Source organism: Anolis carolinensis, chromosome 5 (assembly GCF_035594765.1).
Source record: "Anolis carolinensis isolate JA03-04 chromosome 5, rAnoCar3.1.pri, whole genome shotgun sequence".
Taxonomy (NCBI): Eukaryota; Metazoa; Chordata; class Lepidosauria; order Squamata; family Dactyloidae; genus Anolis; species Anolis carolinensis.
The window spans coordinates 157,202,023-157,224,408 of record NC_085845.1 but is presented as its reverse complement, the minus strand read 5'-3'; the positions used below and the strand labels follow the sequence as shown (position 1 = coordinate 157,224,408).

At 38.4% G+C, this 22,386-nt stretch overlaps 1 protein-coding gene across 5 annotated transcripts in view; it reads right to left on the bottom strand.

The window, feature by feature from the left end:
• syt1 (synaptotagmin 1) overlaps window positions 1–22,386 on the bottom strand; it is a 414,399-nt gene that overhangs the window by 233,795 nt on the left and 158,218 nt on the right. For 3 of the 5 annotated variants that reach the window (XM_008110941.3, XM_062982653.1, XM_003221127.4), the window contains one exon: window positions 13,897–13,965. The exons of 1 other annotated variant lie outside the window; for it this stretch is intronic. The gene's annotated coding sequence lies outside the window, so the exon portion shown is untranslated. Of the gene's footprint in view, window positions 1–13,896; window positions 13,966–20,239; window positions 20,323–22,386 lie in introns of all 5 variants that reach the window. One more of the 5 variants, XM_062982654.1, reaches the window with a different exon arrangement.

The window sequence follows — 22,386 nt, the reverse complement described above, 5'->3', positions numbered from 1 at the left end:
AGCCATCTGAAATTATACTGTCCTGAAGATTATCAGCCAGTCAATAACAGATAAACTATATATTGGAAAGCACTCAAATGACTGTGTTCTTGTACCAGCTATAATGGCATGAGATCCACATAGCAATAATAATAATAATAATAATAATAATAATAATAATAATAATAATAATAATAATAATAATAATGATGAAAGTATGACACAGCAAACAAGATAGATATGCTGGATTTCGTATCACAAAATCACAAGTCGAACACTTCCCAAGTGTCTAGGACTGTGTGATGTATTTTCGGATGATGCGCGCAGATCCCAGTAGGGTGGCCTTTTGCAGTTGGCAGATCGTAATTTTGTCAATGTCTATTGTTTCCAAATGCCGGCTGAGATCTTTTGGCATAGCACCCAATGTGCCGATCACCACCGGGATCACCTGTACTGGTTTCTGCCAGAGTCTGGCTAAGAACTCCTGATGTGTTTTCAATCTTACAGACACTACTGTGGTTATACTGCCGCCAGATTTGCTACCACCTCTGCAATCATTACCATGTCCTCTCCCACTCCTTATTTGGTCAGACTCTTCCCTCACCATACAGTTCTATGATATGGTATGCTTTCAGAAAGGGTTTCCAAAAGAAAGATAGTGATATTTCCTGTCCTGAAAACAATGAAGAAAGAAAAGAGAAATACAAAATAATTTTTTTTGGCATCAAATGAGCTTTGCCAGTTTGGAGAGGACCTTGATCGGTTCCCTGTGGTAGGAAGAAGAGCAGACTTTTGTGATGTAACTATCAGTGTTCAGTGATGCGGTTGTACCAGCAAGAGGGAAGACAATTGAACCACTTTCAGACAGCATATAAATGTGTGCTAAAGTGGGTTTAAGAAACCTAGTACCTTCTGGGAGGGCACACAAACACTCAATTCTCCCCCCCCCCCAAAAGAAGCCCGGAAAAATTAAAAGAATTTACCAGGCTCCAATTAAAATACTTCTGGAGTCTTCCTGGCACATAGAAATGATGCACCAGGAGATGGAGGTGGCACCGAGGAGTAATTTTCCTCCTCACCCCCCCTTGTTTTCCTGGTGCATCATTTCTATGCATAAGGAGGACTCCAGGAGTACTTTAACGTGAACGGGTAAATTCTTTTAATTTTACAGGCTTCTTTGGGGTGTTTTGGGGAGGTGGTTGGTGCCCTTTAGGTTTTCTGGGCTCATAGAGTCTGAAAACCTGAGAGAATTGTGTGGATGGTCCCGGGGATCACATGACATGGTCCTCAGGCCCAATCCACACTGGGCCCATACCTTATCAAAGATCTGGATCTCACCAGGTATCAAATTAATTTGGGACAAAGAAGGGTTTCCTGCTTGGTCTCAAATTAATTTGATTTTACCACAAACATCATTGGATGCCTCCGGTAAAAGCACATGAGCTCTCATGGTTTTGGCCCTGTCTGGATGGGCCCTGGAATGTACATTTCCACAGGCTGCAAGTTGCTCATATATCCACTGAAATAATACCAAACTGGAAAAATGGAATTTTGTGATCTATTTTGTGCCTGCTATTTCTTCTTGGAAAGGAAATTGTTATACTGTCATCTTCAACTAATAACAACTTAAAGAGTTGCTTTTTACATGGTTTTCTTTTTAACCTAGTAGCTAGCTGGGCTTGCATTTCTGACAGAGACATAAAGTATAGTACAAGGTGATGAAGTCAGGAGACAGTGCCTTACATGAATGTGTAGGTCATGAACTTCGAAGGGATAGAAGGATATCAGAAAGTGAAGAAAGAAATTTACGTGTCTATTGGCAGAGGAAGGCAATAGACACATATATCTTTCAAAGTTTGCAAAATTGTATTTCATTTATTTATTTATTTATTTCGTGTCAAAAGCACTGCATAATAGATAAGTTTTAAAATGATAAAATAAAGGAATCACAAGCAGCTAGATAGTTTTAGACCAAAAGCGGGCAACAGCAACCGCATTGCCTGTATCTTTAAACAATTCCTCCTCCGTACATGAGGCAGGACATTGTGGGAAAGCATACATATGTGGAGTTGTTTGTTCTGCTCCACAGTCACAAAAGGTGGAGGATTCCTCCAGGTAGTGCCATCTTGCCAAGTTGTCTTTTGATCTGCCCACTCCGCTTCCGAGTCTGTTTAGGGACTTCCAAGTTGCCCATTCTTGGTTTGCCCCTGGAGGCAGACCTTCATGGGGGGCCATCCAGTTGGAATTGCCTGGTTTAGCTGCCCAGAGGGATACTGTTGCTGGAGAAACGTTAAGAGAAGTTGTGGTTCTCATGAAGTTTTTCCTTGATTTGAGTCTAAAGGGAGGAGGCTGATGGCTCTCACAATGTTTGACCTTTTTTCTCTCATAGTTAGCAGCAACTTCCTGTCGCACATCAGGGGGGCAATGCCAGCTAACTTGTAGAGTTTATCAACAGGTGTAGGTTTAAGGCATTCTGCATGTTTATTATTCTGCATGTTTCATTCAGTGCTATGTCCATCTGCTTTGCATGTGTAGACTTGTGCCAGACAGGACAAGCATACTCAGCAGTTGAGTAAGAAAAGTTCGGGGCTGATGTTCTTATTAATTGTGGGTCTGCACCCCAAGCACTGCCAGTAAGTTTTTGCAGGATGTTGTTGCATGCAGCTACTTTGTGCTTGGTATTCATGCAGTGTTTCCAAATGTTAGTGTTCGATCTAAGGTGACAACAAGATATTTTGGATGGAAACAGTGTTCGAGCTCTTGGCCTTCCCAAGTAAGTTTGTATTTGATTGACATAGCCATTTTATCAAGCAGCCTTATTGTCACTACATATTTACATTATTAAGTTTTATTTTTAAAAGCATGCTTAATTTTTTAAACCTAGCTTAATCAGACTATAGCCCAGGCACAATAAATAATGATTTTCTGTTGTCCCTCTTTAATAGCAGGGTGCTGCTGCTCAGTTGTTTAGTCGTCTCCGACTCTTCATGACCTCATGGACCAGTCCACGCCAGAGCTCCCTGTCGGCCGTCACCGCCCCCAGTTCCTTCAAGGTCAAGCCAGTCACTTCAAGGATACCATCCATCCATCTTGCCCTTGGTCGTCCTCTCTTCCTTTTTCCTTCCATTTTCCCCAGCATCGTGATCTTTCCCAAGTTTTCCTGTCTCCTCATGATGTGGCCAAAATACTTCAGCTTTGCCTCTAATATCCTTCCCTCCAGTGAGCAGCCAGGCATTATTTCCTGGAGGATGGACTGGTTGGATCTTCTTGCAGTCCAAGGCACTCTCAGGATTTTCCTCCAGCACCAGAGTTCAAAAGCGACTATCTTCCTTCGCTCAGCCTTCCTTATGGTCCATCTCTCGCATCCATAGGTTACTATGGGGAATACCATTGCTTTGACTATGCTGACCTTCGTTGCCAGTGTGATGTCTTTACTCTTCACTATTTTGTCAAGGTTGGCCATTGCTCTCCTCCCAAGAAGTAAAGGTCTTCTGATTTCCTGGCTACAGTCTGCATCTGCAGTGATCTTCGCGCCTAGAAAATAGCAGGGTACTTTATTCAAATCTCAAGCCCTCCACTGTGTATAATAGCACAGTGTATAATTGTATCAACTCTTCTGATACAATTGTGTATGGCATATTTACATTTAAATATAATTGAAGTAGTGTATATTTTGTTGACTGAGGTAGGTAAATGAAGAGGGCAAATTCAATGGCATTCCTTAAATCATGGGTAAGAAGCAAATAGTTTTTATCAGATCTAGCAAACAAGGGGTGATGGGAGTTGTATCTCAATATCTAGAGGTTTGCATTAACACATTATGTATTCTTAGGTTCACACACTATTTTGTTACTATACAATAAAAAGTTAACTGCATACTTAAAAATATAAAAGAAAAATTCAAAAGATGGTTGAAAACACTTGCATCAAGAGGTCACACACAGCAGAAAGATATGACTGACTAAGGCTTCCAGCTGCATATAAACTCTTTGAAGGTGTGGATTCTTTCCTTCTAATGAGCAAAGGAGGCTCATCAATAAAGACACAGAAGTGACTATGATTATTTTACTATGGTATAAATCTATAAAGCCCCAGTTTCTCACAGTGAAGTATAATGGGGAAAATCCTAATTGTTTATTAACCCACTGCCATACAGTGATCTTTTTGTATTGGTGGTATGTTGAGGCAGGTTTTGCTGTGAGCTGTCCCAACTAATTTGGCCTTAACATTATAGATACTAAAGAAGAGAGACCCTGAGACCACAACTTAGTATTGTATTTTGCATACACAAATAGAAAAAAGCTTCAGCGACAAATGCAAAGGATGTCATAACATGATCAAGTTTCACTTTCTGCATTTTGCTTCCTGCTAGCACAATATGATTATGGATAATAATAATCATGAGGATGACAATTAAAATGATTGTGATGTTAATGTTTAAAAAATGAACATTAGTGTTAACGTTCATTGAGTTGACTCCAATGTACTGTGATGCTATCAGAGTTTTCTTGGCAACATTTAATTAGAAGAGGTTTCTCATTCCCTTCCTCTAAATCTGACAGACTGTAACTTGCTCAACATGACACTGTGGGTTTCCAAGGTCAGTTGGGAATTCAAACCCTGGTCTCTTAGAATCTTAGTTCAAAATTAAAACTACTATACCACACTGGCTCTTCTATAAGGTCAATGAACATACAGAACCTTTTTATGTGCAAAGGCTTGTTCCTTCTCTGTTACAAACAGGAGAATTCTCCATGTACATTTCAGGCAACTACCTGTGCATATAGGTGTGCTTATATGGTTACAACAAGATTGCACTAAAGGAGATACTGGCCCAATCTATGACAACCTTTGAATGAAATTTGAAGCTAGCTATGAACTGCATTAAATGGTCTGTGTAGATTGAAATACTATCTCTTTCAATGAGAACGAAGCAAGCTTCAAACTCTGTAATTATCTATACAGTACAATCATTTCAATGCCAGTTTAAAGCTGCATTAAATGGTGAATGTAGATAGAGCCTGGACTCTGTTTTGTCTACTCACCATCTCTTTAATATGTACAACAAAAAAACCTAAATAACTTTCTCAGTTGACAGTACAGATTGAATTACCCCAGAAGAGCAATATTGGCTCAGTAGACACCTAATGGAAAACTTCAAAGCATGGTCTGTTTTATGGCCCTTCTAATGGCATGTTGTATCCTGTATATTTCACTTCTTTGGCCTTTTTTCACTAATGACATTGGCTTTAAAAGACAGAAATTGTATTTCTCTAGTTTTTTTCGGCTTTTTTTTTCACTGTTCCTAAGAGAGCTGTTCTCAGACTACATTATCTCAAAAAATCCTCTCTTATGTTGGTTAATTATCAATTGCTCACTTTTGAATAGCCTAACGTAAGAATAGTTTTTAGGAGCCCCTGGTGGTGCAATGGGTTAAACCTTTGTGCCAGCAAAACTGCTGACCTGAAGGTTGGGTTGCTGATCTGAAGGTTACCAATTCAAATACGGGGAGAGCGCAGATGAGCTACCTCTTTCAGCTCCAGCTGCCCATGCGGGGACATGAGAGAAGCCTCCCACAAGGATGGTAAAACATCAAAAACATCTGGGCATCCTCTGGGCAACGTCCTTCCAGATGGCCAATTCTCTCATACCAGAAGCGACTTGCAGTTTCTCAAGTCGCTCCTGACATGAAAAAGTTGAAGTGCCTAGGGAAGTTTCACTGGGAAAAATAATACATGCACCCACACCATCAAGACTGAGGGAATGTTTATAGGCTTGGTTTTACAGGAACTGATTATTTCAAACAATTAAAGTAGAACATATATTTACTGTGATCTGTATCTTCCTCACTTAGGATGAAAGATACGCATGTGTAAATCAGAGAGCTGAATAGATACCCAATACAACTATAGTACATAACCTGTAACAGACATTTTCAATTCTTGACTTTCCAGATGTTTTGGATTTCAACTTCCAGAAGGCCCATTACATCACGTTTGAGTTCTCTGATTTGAAGCCTAACACATGTAGATGACCAACTGTTATGAAATTCTTCCCTTTGGATTCAGACATGTTTTTTAATTCTTACCCTCTTTCCCTGCCTTTTACCCATTGAACATGTAAAGCTATCCATGTTTACTTTAAAAAAAAACCCAGATTAGAACTTGCTTGTGATCTGATTGTAGCATCACATTACAGGTGCCCAGGGAGACATTTTGTGTTATTTAATTCTCTCTATGAGAACTGTAGAAGTAAAAAAGATTCTAAGGCTGAGCCTTGTGACTCCCAGCCCCTAACAATACCTCTCATTGATGTGGGCTGAGATAATCATGTCCTTGCTTCTTTGCTAATTGTCCATTTGACTAATAACTATTTAACTATTTGCTATTTATAGTTAATTTATGACAGTGACTCCATACATACAAAAATGGCGCTACTTGGGATAACCTCATTCCCCCAGCCAAGTCTAACATCTACAACAAACACGAAATGCGTCATGTGAAGGTGGTGAAACAGTGTCGCTGAGACGAGGAGAAGAGAGGGAACAAAATATCCCATCTCACCCGGTACATGACCAGCATCATCCGAACAGACAGCAATAGCATCTGTTCAGTATGCAGCAAAGGACATGTGTTCTGCTGTTCCCCAGGAGAGTCTTTGGAGCCTGGGCTTTAGTCTTCCGAAATGCACTCTCCTCACTCTTCCAAAGACTAACAATGAGTCATTTGCTATTGCTTCTTTCACTTGAGCATTTAAGCTTTAGTTTGTAATGGCTGTTTGACAACTGAAGACATTATGTTCCAGAAGAAAAGAAAGAAACACAATACCCGGAGCTTTATGGCACTCTCATTAGAGTGCCTAATCAGCTGCACACAGAAACTCTTCAAACAGATCTGAGGTAATGTGTGCTATAGCCAGATAATTTAGACAAAGTTCAATTCTCTACTATTTGCAATTAGACTGGCAGCATCTAAAGGTGGGGAGGAAGGACCAAATAAGGTGTTAGCACATTAAAATAACACTTCATTTGACCAACGATGGGCTGCTTTCTGCACAAAACAGTATGTGGATCAAAGGGTCAAGTAGTAGATATGGCCATGTTTTTTTGGAGAGAGTTGTATCTGAGGAGAAAGGTGTTGTTGTGTGCTATCAAATTGTTCTTTTTTGACTTACAGCAGGCAAAGCTGACATTTGTGCAGCATGCTAACTTCACTATCCATGGACATAATTGGAAATAATTGTTAGCAGAGCTGTTGTATTTGTGGAATAATTACTATTCATTTCTTATCCTTGATCGATCAATTGCCTACCATGGCAAGTACTTTGTTCCAACAGATGCCATTTTAATGAAATGCTAGGTAATTAAAAATTGGAAACACCATAGTGCAAACTTTCTAGGAAGTTTGTGAGACATGGAACAACTACCAAAATAGGAATTAGCAATTAAGAAACCAGTTATAATTTTTCCTAGATAATTTTCTATTCCTTTCTGTGCAAACTTTGCTTTCAGGTTTCAGATCTGGAAAAAAAATGCCCCCCCTAACATTTCCTGGCTGAGTTGATAATATTTCTCATGTCATTTGTGCAGTAAGGGCAGATGTTGAAATAATATTTGATGGAAATGCCAAACAAAATGTGAAAAAATTACATAAGATAAATGTATTTGACAAAGTGTAATATAATTTCTTTAGCTATTATTTGTTTAACTAAGATGTTTTTAATTTTTAAATTTATCTCCTCATTCCCTATGAATGAAACCCTCAAAAGCATTTTTAAAACATAACGGGTTGGTTCCAAAGGTCTCATTCCATTTATGGAAGGAGTCTTTCATTTGTTGAAGGAGTCTTGGGGATCATTCTGCACAAGGAGAAATGAAAAGAATGCATTTTGTTATATCAGAAGTAGTATAGCTGAGAATGCAATTGCACTCATATTCAGGTTGTGGGCTTGTGTGCATGAATAGGTAAGAATGAATCATTTGTAGAAGCACAATTCTTTATTGTAAACATTCATTGCTGAAACAGAGCTATAGCTTTAACATATGATATTATTGCTCAAGACAAAATAATGCCAGTCAATCACTAAAAGATTTTCCAGTTTTTTGGATACTGAAAATATGCTGCATTTATTCTTTTTGTTGACTAAGAGAAAAGCTAAGCAGAATGAGAAGATAAATTAAATAGTACCTGGTAATCAATCAAGGTGCTAAAATGATAGATAGCAACTAACATCCCTATGGAAGGCTGCAGACAGAACTATTTTGCAAAACTGGGTTGAATAACTAGTATATGTCAAAGAATTTAAATCTATGTGTTATGTTTCTTGTCTGAAAATGTATTGCTGCTGTGTCTGCATTACCTATTAATGAATCTATCTATCAATCAATTAATCAGAGCTGAAGCAATACCGAGTTCTAACCAAACATGGCTTAGAAAATATCCAGGTTGCATTCATGCTAATACTAATTTGATAGAGTAACTGGAGCCCCCGGTAGCGTAGTGGGTTAAAGCCTTGTGACTTGAAGGTTGGGTTGCTGACCTGAAGGCTGCCAGGTTCGAATCCCACCCGGGGACAGCGCGGATGAGCTCCCTCTTTCAGTTCCAGCTCCATGCAGGGACATGAGAGAAGCCTCCCCAAGGATGGTAAAAACATCAAAACATCAGGGCTTCCCCTGGACAATGTCCTAGCAGACGGCAAATTCTCTCACACCAGAAGCGACTTGCAGTTTCTCAAGTCACTCCTGACATGAAAAAAAAAATAGAGGAACTTCTTTGTCGGTAAAATTTTATGGACTCTAGCCATCTATATATTACAAACTAGCCTAAGGATTTCCATGAGATCAACACAGTTAATGTTATTTGAGGAAATAGTAGAGTCCCAAGAGCTATTACATTATATTTTCTTTGAGTAGGGAGTATTGAATTAACAGAAATCTAACAAAATAAAACAAAATGAAATTTGAATTGTTCTTGGAGGTCTGTAATTAATATTTCCCCATTCTCCTTTAAAATTATTAACAAACTACTGGAAAGGCTGGCTTAAAAATGAACATTCTGAACAGCTACTACTCATCTCATTTTCTAGGGACATTAAGCCCATACCCCATGTCTTATTGGCCCAAAGTCCTAAAGCAAACTTCCAACTACTTTTTTTAGAAGAATATTATCCTGTAACTGCTGTGGTTTCAGGGAGACAATGTGTGTATATGTGTGTGCTTACAGTTCACCTTTTGATTTATGGTAATGCCGCAAAAATTCATAGAGTTTTCTTAGGGGAAGCATACTTAAGGAGGTTTTGCCACTTCCTTTCTCTGAAATATAGCCTAAAGCACCCAGAAATAATTTGTGGTGTCCCATCCAAGTACTAACTATGTCTAACTCCACTTAGTTTCCAAGAACAGCTTTCAGTTAGGCCCTTAGTGAGGCATTTCAGTGAATATTTTGGGTGAAATTACCACAAACACAAACAGTGCCGGATTTACCATTGTGCTAAGGCGTGCTTAAGCACAGGGACCCACTGGACAAGTGGGCCCATTATCCTGCCCCAAAAAAGTTTTTACAATGGGTTTTACTTATGTGGTGCAATCCTAAATTGAAGGTGTTCTGTTTCGGGGTGATTCCAGACATAATAATAAAGTTGATAATTGATGGGAGTGTGCCACAAAACAGGTAGTGCAGGCCTAAGTAAGGAGCCCCATAACTTAACTAGCACAGGGCCTCATTTGTTCAAAATCCAGCACTGAGCACAGGTACCTGTTTTGAAAATAAAATTATATGTTGTGGAGAAGTCTTAGTTATTATGTTTAATTTTAACTGTTAGAGTATGTCTTTGTGTTTAGTTGACACAGTAGCTGAAATAGAAGCCATCTTGTTTCAATCCACAGTAGTGCTGTTACCAAGGAGACGGAGCTGGCTAGCTCACCAGAGGGAGAAGTGGGTGGAGCCACAAAAAGAAAAAAAGTGGGAGTTTTAAAAGAAGCCAGGAGTGCGTGGCTGGAGGCTTTTCAGTCAAGAAGGGCTGAAGAGACAGGCCTGGCTAAAATCTTTAGTCAAGGCAGACTAAAGGGAGCCTAGTCAAGATCTCTAGTTGGGAAGGACTAGTGATTAGGAATTTGATCGGTAGTAGATCAAATTAAAGGCTTTTATTGTAGTTGGGACATTGTTCACTAAGGAGCTCAGCTGAGGTTAGAGTTCGCTACAATTTATATCATCAGTAGGAGAGTGAGAGTAGACGTACACTAGAGACTACTGTTGTGGTGGTTATAAGAGTTATTAAACCACTTGTTTATCTAAAGTTCCATAAGTAAATCAGTCAACCTGCAACCATAAGCTTTGTACGCAACAAACTTGTTGTTCTTTGTTAACAACCGACTCATTTCATCTCATCTGCGTCTGTGGAGCCAAATTTCATCAGTGATAATTCAAAAGCCTCACGTTGGTGGCAGTTACCTTAATCAATCACCTAATTGGGGAAGAGTAATAGTCACAGTTACCTCTGAAAGGGAACAACAACACAGAAATCCCTAACTACAGAGACAGAGGCTGGGATCTTGAAATAAAGATCACCCCCTGTAATCCTTCCCCTCATATAAAGGTGATATATATATATATATATATATATATATATATATATATAATCTAGAGGGATTAAAAGATTCAAAAATCCCCTCAGCAGTGGAAACAGCATTTATAATTTGCTTTGACACCATTACAATTGGCTTGAGTCTTCCCAATTGGCTTTAGCACCATTACATATGTGTAGTCCAGATATGATGACCATTTGTAGCCATCTTGTTTTCCTATTAATTGGGGGTATTTGCATTTTCGAATGTGAATTTCAGTATATTTTTTGTACACAGATATCAAGTATTCATTTGCAGCTTTCCTAAGAAAACTGATAAAATAGTCTACAATACTTCTAAAAGCTTGCAAATTAGAGAAAAGAAAAATAATGAAATCCAATCTCTCCAGACCTCTTTCAACTGGCTAAAATGAGACATATCATTGTAGCAGTTCATTGTCCCACTAGCATCCTCATGAGTTGGTTATTGATCTGAACAATAACCTTATTTGATAAATTACAAGAATTTATATTTGGAAAACAAGAATACAGAGAAAAGTGTCACTAACCAGACAGCCATTTTGAATCATCATAGCTGTCAATTGTATAATAATCCAAAATAACTATTGTGGTAGATGAAATTTTGAGAGCAATTAAGCATACGAGGATGATGAGCAGATACTTCTCCTGAAAGACTTCTCCTCAACTCAACCACATGCTTCTTATCATTGGAAATATTAAAGCCTAATCATGAAAGCTTCTGTATTTTAAATAAGGAGATAGCCCTCCACCTCACTTTTGATTATGCTTCTGAAAATAAACCTGCCCCCTTTCCTTTTATACAGCCACTTTTAATTAGCAACTATTATTATTAGTCAATGAATTTTTAAAAGACAAACTAGACACTATCAGTCATGGTTGCTTCCTTCTTTTATTATGAGAAAACCTTGTTTAATTATCAAGACATCTCACAAAAATCAATGATGTGAGACATATCTAAGAGTGAACAGATATACACAGAAAAAATGCAAATATAATTAAGTCTATGTTTCCATCACAGCAATGTGTGTGTGTGTGTGTGAGAGAGAGAGAGAGAGAGCGAGCTATGCTGCCAGCTCCTAAGGTAAAGGTAAAGGTTTCTTCTGACGTTAAGTCCAGTCGTGACTGACTCTGGGGGTTGGTGCTCATCTCCATTTCTAAGACGAAGAGCTGGCGTTGTCCATAGACACCTCCAAGATCATGTGGCCGGCATGACTGCATGGAGTGCCGTTACCTTCCCACCAGAGCGGTACCTATTGATCTACTGACATTTGCATGTTTTCGAACCGATAGGTAGGCAGGAGCTGGGGCTAACAGTGGGTGCTCATTCCACTCCTGGGATTTGAACCTGTGACCTTTTGGTCTGCAAGTTCAGCAGCTCAGTGCTTTAACACACTGTGCCACCAGGGGCCCCGCCAGCTCCTAGTTTGTGCCTTTTTAGACCACAATTAATACACTATATTACCTAAAAATGTAAAGTTAAAGGCAAACAGGCTGCATACACTATTTTATTATAGAACTGTAATTGTGTCTGATACATTTGCTTAATCACTGAATACACCAGTTACTAACACCATCCCAAGATTGATGCTACTGTTCCCTTAGTATCATATTGACAGACAAGGAAGAGCCAAGCAATGAAAAGAAATCCCTGGTGCCCCCAGCCATTATCCAAGTGGAAACCATCTTTTCCAACCCACGCTTCAAATTTATAATTATTTTACATCCAGTTGTTTAATGAATACAGTATGGACTGACTTGGTTGAAGCAAGTATAGGTAATGTCAGCTTTTAGAGAATTCCTATGCACCCTTACAGAATGTTAGGAAGCAAAAGAGTTAAATACAAATTATTAAATGCCTTTCTTAAACAAACAGATCAAGCAATTCATATTCATTCTGTTCCATGTTATCAATTTTAGAAAAGGTCTGTTATTTTGGATACCTGTATTCACAACTTTTCAATATTTTACTTGGGAAAAATCATTGTTCAAATTAATTTACAGGCGACAGTAAACCAAATAGTTCTGCTCTTTGAATGAAATCAAATGTTGAAAGTAGAGTATCCTCAAGTTGGTAATATTAGTTATTGCTTAAAAGTGAGAAAAGAGTAATTCCGCTTTCATTTCATTCCCAAAAATTGAGTCCAAATGCTGTGCTAAATAAATTATGTATTACATGTGTTAAATGGCCACTGCACAGTTCCATTTCTCTAATTATATATTCATGGTTAGAACATTTGTATTCTATAATCATAATGCCATGACTGATAAATTAACTGATGGATGCTATGAATAGGTTTCATCATTATATTCTGCCTGAAGGAAGAAGGGTGATTGTATTCACTGGAGCACCAACAAAGGTTGATTAATTTCTTCTTCATGTCCATAAATACATACAGATTCTCTCTGAATGGTTTTGATATGAGTTCAATATATTCATGCCAGCTGACTGAAGAGACTAAATCAGGGGAATTTTTGATTATGTATACAGAATAGAGAGAAAAGCTCAAGCAAAGCTATGCTACCATCTGCCCATTTTACTGATCATGCACACACTAGAGTAGTGGGATTTTTTTCTGAAAGTCATGTACACCTCTGCATGAAGTCCAATTCTAAAAATATTGTACCTAAGTTGAAACGGCAATATTCTGGCAGGACAAACTCCAAATTTCCTCTGCAGATGTTCATCCATGTTATAGCTTGTAAGGCAACATAGCTTTATAGCCACATAAATAGGGGCTTTTGATCAGGAATAATCAGGAATTGAGGGCTGGTTAGAGATAGATGCCCTACAGCAGCACAAGCACACCAATGTGGGTATGACATTGTTTCCCAGTAGCATCTTATGTACCTTTTAAAGTTTCAGGAGCCATGGAGATGAAAGCAAACACAAGCCAAACATCAAAGCAATGGTAGTATTGACAACTTTCTGCTCTGGGAAGTCTGGGAAATATTGAAGATACACAAAGCAACCTCTGATAGGTCAAATGCATAGAAAAATAAGGTTTTACCACACCTTTTTATTTTGTGGCTTCATAACACTACTAGTAGACCAAAGAGACACTATCAACAAAATTTCCTAATGTGGTCCTACACAGATACACTACATGGATTATCTTGGTCTTTTATCTAAGAGGATTACAGGATAAATGAATAAAAAAAAAACACTGCAGTGAAATGAAATTGAGTTTAAAGAGAGGTAGAAATTGCTCATAAGACTAATTTCATCCATGAACAACAGGAAAAACCCCAGACGTGTCAAAAACAAAATTAAAAACTCAATCATTTTTGCTTTACATTACATAGAGAATTACTTACCGTTTACAATGTGGATTCAATTATGTTCTCTTTCTCTCTCTTATTTTGTCCAATGAAAAATGCACGTTTCTGTAAGCACAAAACCCATATGAATGAGATTAGTTATGTTATTTTTTTAAAAAATTATAGATCATCCCATAATGCTAACTATAACCATCGCATAGTCAAGCCATGCAGTGACCTTGAGTGAGGTCCCATGAGAAAATTCATATGAAGAAGCAACGTCAAGTGAAGAAGCAGCTGTGTGTCACACCTTTGAAAAAGATCTTGCAAAACAACAACTCCAATGATTCCATTAATTAAGTCTACAGTGTAGATGTACACTTGGAGGTCTCTTGTTTCTGAGGCCACCATGAATGAGATCACAATGAATTATCACATTGAGATCCCTAATGTGAGCGACTGTGGGGGAATTAGCTGGGCAGCGTGGGGTAGTGGGGGAACTGTCGTCCTGTGCCCCGCATGACCCACATTGGTGCCTGTCCTATCACACATGGGAAAGCGTTGCCACCCAGCTCCCCTCCCCCCTCCCTGCACTGGCTCTGTTGTAAGCTTTGGGAACATAGGTAGCCAGCCATCGGTGTTCTCAGAGCTCTGTTCCAGGATGCTTCCAGGACAGAGCCAGGGTGGAGTCCTACCAAAAGTAGGCCTGCATCAGGTGAAGAGCTCCGACGGGATCCATCCTGGAAGCATCCTAGGATGGAGCCAGATAATCAACAGCAGTTAACAACAGCAACAAACTCTAGTTAAGACTTGAATTTGGGGACTGAATTTAAAAATAGTGCTTTCTAAATAATAAAGATAACAAAAAGAGAGGAATATGCTGAAAGAAAGAATAACTACAAATGACAGCTTCTAGCCAGTCATTCTCAAAATCTTATATATGCAAATACAAGAAGGGGAGATACTTCAACACAGAAACTGTGTTACTGTTTTTCAGATACAGCACTCTTTATTTTTTTTGTTTCTTATTATGAAAAACAAGCATTTTATTTAGTATGCTGGGGCATTCATTCAGTCAACCATTGCTGTGTCTCCTGTGGCTGCACTGTATGGGGGAACTCTCATTATGACAACTATTTCCAAAGCTACTGCTGAAGCATCTGTCAATTAGATTTGGAACATGTGTGTTTTCTTAAAAAATAAACCTTCCAAAATGAAACCCATTTAAAATTGCCAAAAGAGTAAAATTATTTTGACTATGGTCAGTTGCATATAGCACCATGGCTCTGTAGTACATTCTGAACATTTTAACAAATGATACTCAAGAAGATTACCTTGAAGTGTTGAAGGAATTGTGAACATAATTCTGCCCTTTTAAACTCATGTCCTTTGTTTAATCTCTGTTTTGTGTATTTTAATATGTAGTTTATAGAAATATGTTTTAATATGTATCTTTTATAGAAATCCACTTAATATGTGTATTTATGGTATTTTTACAATGTTTATCTGTTTTAATTATTCTGTAACCTGCCTCAAGTCACAAGGAGAGGCGGGTAAGAAATAAAATTGTTGTTGTTGTTGTTATTCCTATCTTAACTGAGGATTTTCCCACAACACACTTTCCACCAGCCTCTCACTATGCTATACATCTGGGATAGCCTGAGCTTTTGTTATTTAGGTATTTGTTACTATAAGAAAAATTAAGAATATAATATAAAAAAACTAAATAAATTCAGTTCCTTCAAAAGGAAGCCATTCAAAGCTCTTTTTTCCCAGCTTGCTGCAAAGTCAGTCTTTTGAAAGGGTATCCTACCTTGCAAAAGTTCTCTACCTGCCTCTAATCACACCCAAACAGAGATTACAGGCTCATCCCCACCGGTAACAGCTCCAAATCTTAATATGACATTTGAGAACTATTATCTAGACATTTTTGCCAAGAAATAGTCAATTCTGTCCACTTTACTTTCTCTCAACATCAAATATTTTAAGTCCCAAATTCTTTCTACCAAATGTATGAAATGTATACAAAACAGTTTGTAGCAACTGGAGTAAACTGAGGATGAAGAGATAAAGTGAGAGGAGGAGAGAGGAACTGGGACATTTAAGAAACAATTGAACAAGTGGGATATTAGAGGAATAACTGTTATTATCCATACAAAATTGAGAGAGTTGGAGAATATGTCAAATAAAGGGAATAATGAATGTGGACTAAGCATATTTATCGATGTAAGATGTCCATATTTCCAAAAGCATATTTTCTTGAAAGTCTGTGTCTATAAAATACAATTTCATGTGTAGCTAAAGCTAATACAGCTAGGTACTGTATTTGTTAGTGAGCAGGTGAGGGGCGGCGGCGGGGCAGCTGTGGTCTGTAAAGACCATCTTAACCTGACCAGAGTGCCTATTAGGGATCTGAATCACATTGAGTGTATGTACCAGAATCTGAAAACCAAAGATAAACTGGGGATTATGTTAGTGTACTGTCCATCCCACTGCCTAACAGAATCCCCAGCTGAGCTCACAGAACTGGCCTCAGAGGTGTTGTTGGAGTCACCCAGACTGTTACTTCTGGGCAACTTCAACATACCAATGGAGGCCAGTTTGTAAGGTGCAGCTTGGGAGTTCATGGTATCAATGACAAACATGGGTCTATCCCACCTGGTTTCCAGACATTCAGCAGGCAATTTCCAGACATTCCAGGCATTCAGCAGGTCATACTCTTGATGTGATTTTCAGCTCATAACATACAGATATTTAGGCGGAGGACATCAATATCTCTGACTTGTCATGGACAGATCATTTCCTGGTCAGGGTTAGTATCACAGCTACAACCTGTTGCAGCACAGCCACTTACTTGATTCCTTTTTCACCCAGACACCACACAGATGAATAATAAATTTATTAAGAAAAGAGTATCTAATATAAAAACAGTTTCAAAATACATCAATGAGCTAGATTTCCAGAAGCACAACTAAAAGCAACGGCAAACTCTGAACAAGAATTCCAAAAACCAATTAAGGCAAAAGTAAGAAACTATAATCCAAGGTTTGTTGTGCTTAAACTAGAATTATATTCAAAAGCTTGGAAACATGAACATGACCATAATCCAGAGGTTTGATACTTGAATTTGACAATAATCCCAAAGTCTTGAAACAAGATTTGTAACCCAAACAGGAGGCATGGAACTATAGCAGGAAAACAAAATACAGACGCAAGAACACCTAACTCAGAGTGCCCAAGACAGGCGACTTGACACATGAAAATCCAACATTGATCTCCCCACCGAACACTGATTCCAATTCCTTAAGAATACTCCTACTTCCCCATGATATCACTCTTTCTCACACCTGGGTTCCCTTTGTTTATCTTTCAGTCTCTGGGAACACTGGATTTGTCTCTGTTTCACACTATCTCTTCTGATCTGTAAACACTGGGTTATTTGTAACCCTCCTGACTCCTCCACATTCCTTTCAAAGTCAATCCCTGGCTTATTCTCATGAGAATCATTGCCTGTTTCCCTGACAACAGATTTACCCAAAACATTCCCATTATCTCGAAAAACACTTTCACTTTTCCCCATAGAAACACCAGGCTCAACCAGAAAATCCTTATCCTCATCCTCAGAGGCTTCAAAGGCCTCAACACAACCTACCATTGCAGGAGTGGAGGATTTATTCAAATGGTCTGCTCTCAAAGGCTAATTGATCTTTTGAGATTCCAGGAGGCCTTCAAGCAGTGGTTATCAACCTGTGAGTCCCCAGATGTTTTGAATTTCAATTCTCAGAAATCCTAACAGCTGGTAAACTGGCTGGGATTTCTGGGAGCTGTAGGCCAAAGCACCTGGGGACCCACAGGTTGGGAACCACTGCCTTAGAGTGTTATATGGCTGGCATCACTGATGATCCTGTTGAATCCCTGGTCAATAAGTTTAATCAAAATCTAACCAGGGCTGTTGACACGGTCGCTCCCAAATTACAGACCCATTACAAACCAGGCTCCCTGGTATACAGAGACCCTCAGGGGAATGAAACAGGAAGGATGACGACTAGGGCACAGATGGCAGAAAACTTAACTTTTATGTGAGAAGACATGGTGTAGAGGGCACCTTCACTCCTATAAGGTGGCAATACATGCAGCTCCATCCATCTGGGGATGTGTCAACCAGTCCTGGATGGGGTTACACTCCCTCTGAAAGACTGTGTTTGCAGTTTGTGAATGCTCTTGGATCAGTCTCTCCAAATGTGAGCCCAGGTGGGTGCGACGGTCGGGAGTGCTTATGATCAGCTTTGACTGATCGGCCAGCTGTGTCCTTTCCTAGATTTGGAGGACCTGAAGATGGTAGTGCACACACTAGTAACCTCAAGGTTGGACTTCTGCAATGCACTCTGCATTGGGCTACCCTTGTACCAAGTTCAGAAACTCCAGTTGGTTCAAAATACTGTGGCCAGACTAGTTATGGGAACATCTAGGAGTGAGCATAATACACCAATCCCAAAGTCATTGCACTGGATGCCAGTTAGTTTCCTGGCAAAGTGTTGGTTTTGACCTTTAAAGCCCTACATGGTTTGTGTCCAGGTTACCTACAAGATCGCCTTATCCCATATAATCTGCCCTGCACATTTAGGTCCTCTGGGGGGCAGTTACTCCAACTAGCCAAAACCCAACTGGCAACCACCACCCAGAGGACCTTTTCATCAGCCGCTCCATGACTGTGGAACAACCTGTCTGTAGAGCTCCAATAGCTGAAACAGCTGTTGGAATTTAAGATACAAGTAAAGATGTATCTCTTCTGGAAGGCCTACCCAGATAGTTTTAATGGTAAATTTTAAACTCCACTGTATACCTTGTTTTTCTTTTGTGTATTTTGATAACGTATTTTATGGAGGTACAGAAGAGTCTCACTTATCCAACATAAACGGGTCAGCAGAACATTGGATAAGCGAATATGTTGGATAATAAGGAGGGATTAAGGAAAAGCCTATTAAACATCAAATTAGGTTATGATTTTACAAATTAAGCACCAAAACATCATGTTATACAACAAATTTGACAGAAAAAGTAGTTCAATACGTAGTAATGCTATGTAGTAATTACTGTATTTACGAATTTAGCACCAAAATATCACGATGTATTGAAAACATTGACTACAAAAATGCATTGGATAATCCAGAATGTTGGATAAGTGAGATTCTACTGTATGTTTTAATATGTGTATTTTACAGAGTGTTTTAAAATGATTATGTGTTTGTTTATTTTTTTAGTTATGCTGTAACCTGCCTTGAGCGGTGAGGAGAGGCGGTCAAGAAATAAAACTATTATTATTATTATTATTATTATTATTATTATTATTATTATTATTATTATTCTCCATTTATCTTTGTTGGCTGTGCAATATGGGAAGCCTCCCATACTACCACAGTGGTGGCGTATGGCGGTGCTACTCTCCTTGCACCATGGAGCCCCACTGGAAGTAGTTTGATGTTATGGGATGGGAGCCAGCGGGCTCCATGGCACAAGTACAGTAGGACCATTGTACAATGGCAATTTAACCCATCTGATGAGGTCCTTAAATCTATAAGTACTCATCACATTTATACTTTCTTTTTCAATACTACAGTTTAATTCCACTAGTATATTGCATGCATGTGCTATCTTCAAACCATCAACTTAAAAATGAAATAAAATAGCTTTGCTGTTCTGTATGCTAACATCCTTAACTGTATATTCAAATAAATGTAAGGTGTCTTATGAATAATTGTGATTCTGTCAGTCTACAGTAAATTGTAGCACAGATCTGTGGATTAGTTTGGCAGACAGGATTTAAAGCACACTCTGTGAATCCTACATAACCACCACTGAAAACACTATCCGTTCAGACCCAGATGGATTGCTATGGCAACAGAATCCAAAAGAATAGGTTTGCTAGTAACAAAAATGTAAATTATTGATGGACTCAGAGCTGTCTCTCTTGGACACTCTCTTACAGAGAAGCCAAACCTTCTGCTTATGCTTACTAGTACAGAGAGAAGGTTGATAATGCAATTTCCCCAGCACAGCAAGAACTTAATCCCAGGGGATTTCATTAAATCTTATGGCTTAAATTTTTATTCTTGGAGTTGCAGTCAGCAAGCAGAGATTACAGTAGAAATGCCGCCGTTCAGGTCATTGCTCTTTGAACTGAGGAATTTGCTGTAACATGACAGAAATGTCATTTTAAAAGTACCTGAGGGTGTCTAAATAGCTTTCATTTTGAACTCTGATGACAACATTAACCATAGTATCAGCAGTGGCCAGAATGGTAGCAAAATAATATCAGTATGGTATTCTCTCAACAAGTTTAAAAATAGGGAGTGAGGGAAATAGGAGAGTAGGAAGCCTATAAAGAATGTTCTCAGTTTACCTTTATTTGTGTACTTTTGTTGTATCAGGTCAGTTTCTAGGCAAGTGAGTCTTATCACCCAATCACATTTCTTCCATTGTCAGCTACAAGCAAAAGCACAATTGTTATCTTACACTATTGGGAGTATCACATTTCATGATGTTCTCTCCACACTAGTGGGTGTGACTAGGTATTGTGGATGAGGCAATCTGTAGCTCAATAAATACTTAATTATAATTTTTGAAGCCTGTGCTATTTTAGGAAGGTTTTTTTCATTATCCTTCAAAGCATATTCAGTATAGTTCAGGCACCAGAATAGAGGAAGACTGTATTACAAGTGCATTCATTCAATCAAGAAAGCCACAGCCATGAGTTTACAAGAACTGAGCAATGATGTTAATTACAGGTGAAGCGAGAAGAGGACTGGCCAATTGGGTGACGGATCTTGTAAATGTTGCTTTGGAAGAGTGTTACAGTAGAGTCTCGCTTATCCAACGTAAACGGGCCAGCAGAACGTTGGATAAGCGAATATGTTGGATAATGAGAGATTAAGGAAAATCCTACTAAACATCAAATTAGGTTATGATTTTACAAATTAAGCACCAAAACATGTTATACAACAAATGTGACAGAAAAAGTAGTTCAATACACAGTAATGCTATGTAGTAATTACTGTATTTACGAATTTAGCACCAAAATATCACGATATATTGAAAACATTGACTACAAAAATGTATTGGATAATCCAGAACATTGGATAAACGAGTGTTGGATAAGTGAGACTCTACTGTATGTCCAACTGCTCTCAAAAAAGCAATTCTAAGCTCCTTATTGTAAAATCTTCATTGGACTTTACTTCCCTAAATAACTATTGCTCAATCTGTAATTGCTCCTTTCTAAGTAAAGTCCCAGTGTGAGTAGTGGCAACACAACTCCAGGCTGTTTTGGATAAAATTAATTACCGGGGCCCATTATAATCTTGGTCCCAGTTTGGTTATGGAGCAGAAACAGACTTAGTTATCTTGGTGGACAGCCTAAACCAGAAGTGAGAAATTGTTGGTGCATAAGCATGGGTGCGGTGCGGGGGATGAGTTGTGCTCAAAGAAACATGATTGACAATCATTGTTAGAACTAGTGACAGAAAAGAAGATGATAGAAAAAAAGAAACCCTCTGATTTTATTTTATTTTTATTTTATTTAAAATAATGTATTTTATTTTAATACATTACTGACTGTGGGCACAAATTAAGATATTATAACATTATTTTCACCACTGTCACAGCAACAGCAGCAAAAAGACGCTAACAGTATATTTCATTTCTTTCTTCCTTTAGTTGAGATAGTGAAAATTTTGTTACATTATTCTTAAAACAGCACACAGATAACATTGTCAAGGACATTCTGGGAGACATCTAGCTCCCCTTGGCTCAGGTTGATGGATTTTCCGACCTCTACAATTTCTGCCTCAATCTGAGTTTGATCCCATGTCAAAAGAGCACATCTTTTGACAACATACTATGATAACTGAACCATGACAACACTTGGTTCAGTATCATAACTCCTTGATCAATAAACAATCACAGGAATCAGTGGGCATCACAGGACTCCCTTTTCAGTAGAGAAAACTGTTAATTACTTCACTGTGACACTTTTATTTACCCACAAAATCATTTTCTCTTACAGCACTTCAGATGAAACAAATATACAGGTACTGTGTAAGCAATAAGTACACTGCATTGTCACAAATCATCCTGTGAATCTGGAATCAAGCACGGAGCATGCAGGTCGTGGATTCATAAAGGTGAGTCAGAGATGAGTGAGATTGAATTCATGGTGGAGCAATCTAATGCATGTTATCAGCACGTGGAGATGAGGTACAGAGCAGCTTGCCATATGGCATTCTTCAGCCAGCATTTTTACCTATCCATTATTTAGATAATATTTCTCTTCTGTTATATGTCATAGGATCTCATTGAGGCACCTAATAAAATCTATTTTAACAATTTAAAATAATGTTAACATAAAAATTAACAGAGTAAAATTTAAACATACTGTAAGCTGCTTTGGGCTGTATTGTGAGCTCATTTGAGTTCCAAGTTGGCAGAAATCTAGGATATAAATTAAACTCTCTTTATACTGAAAAATTAAATAAGACAGTTTAAAACCTG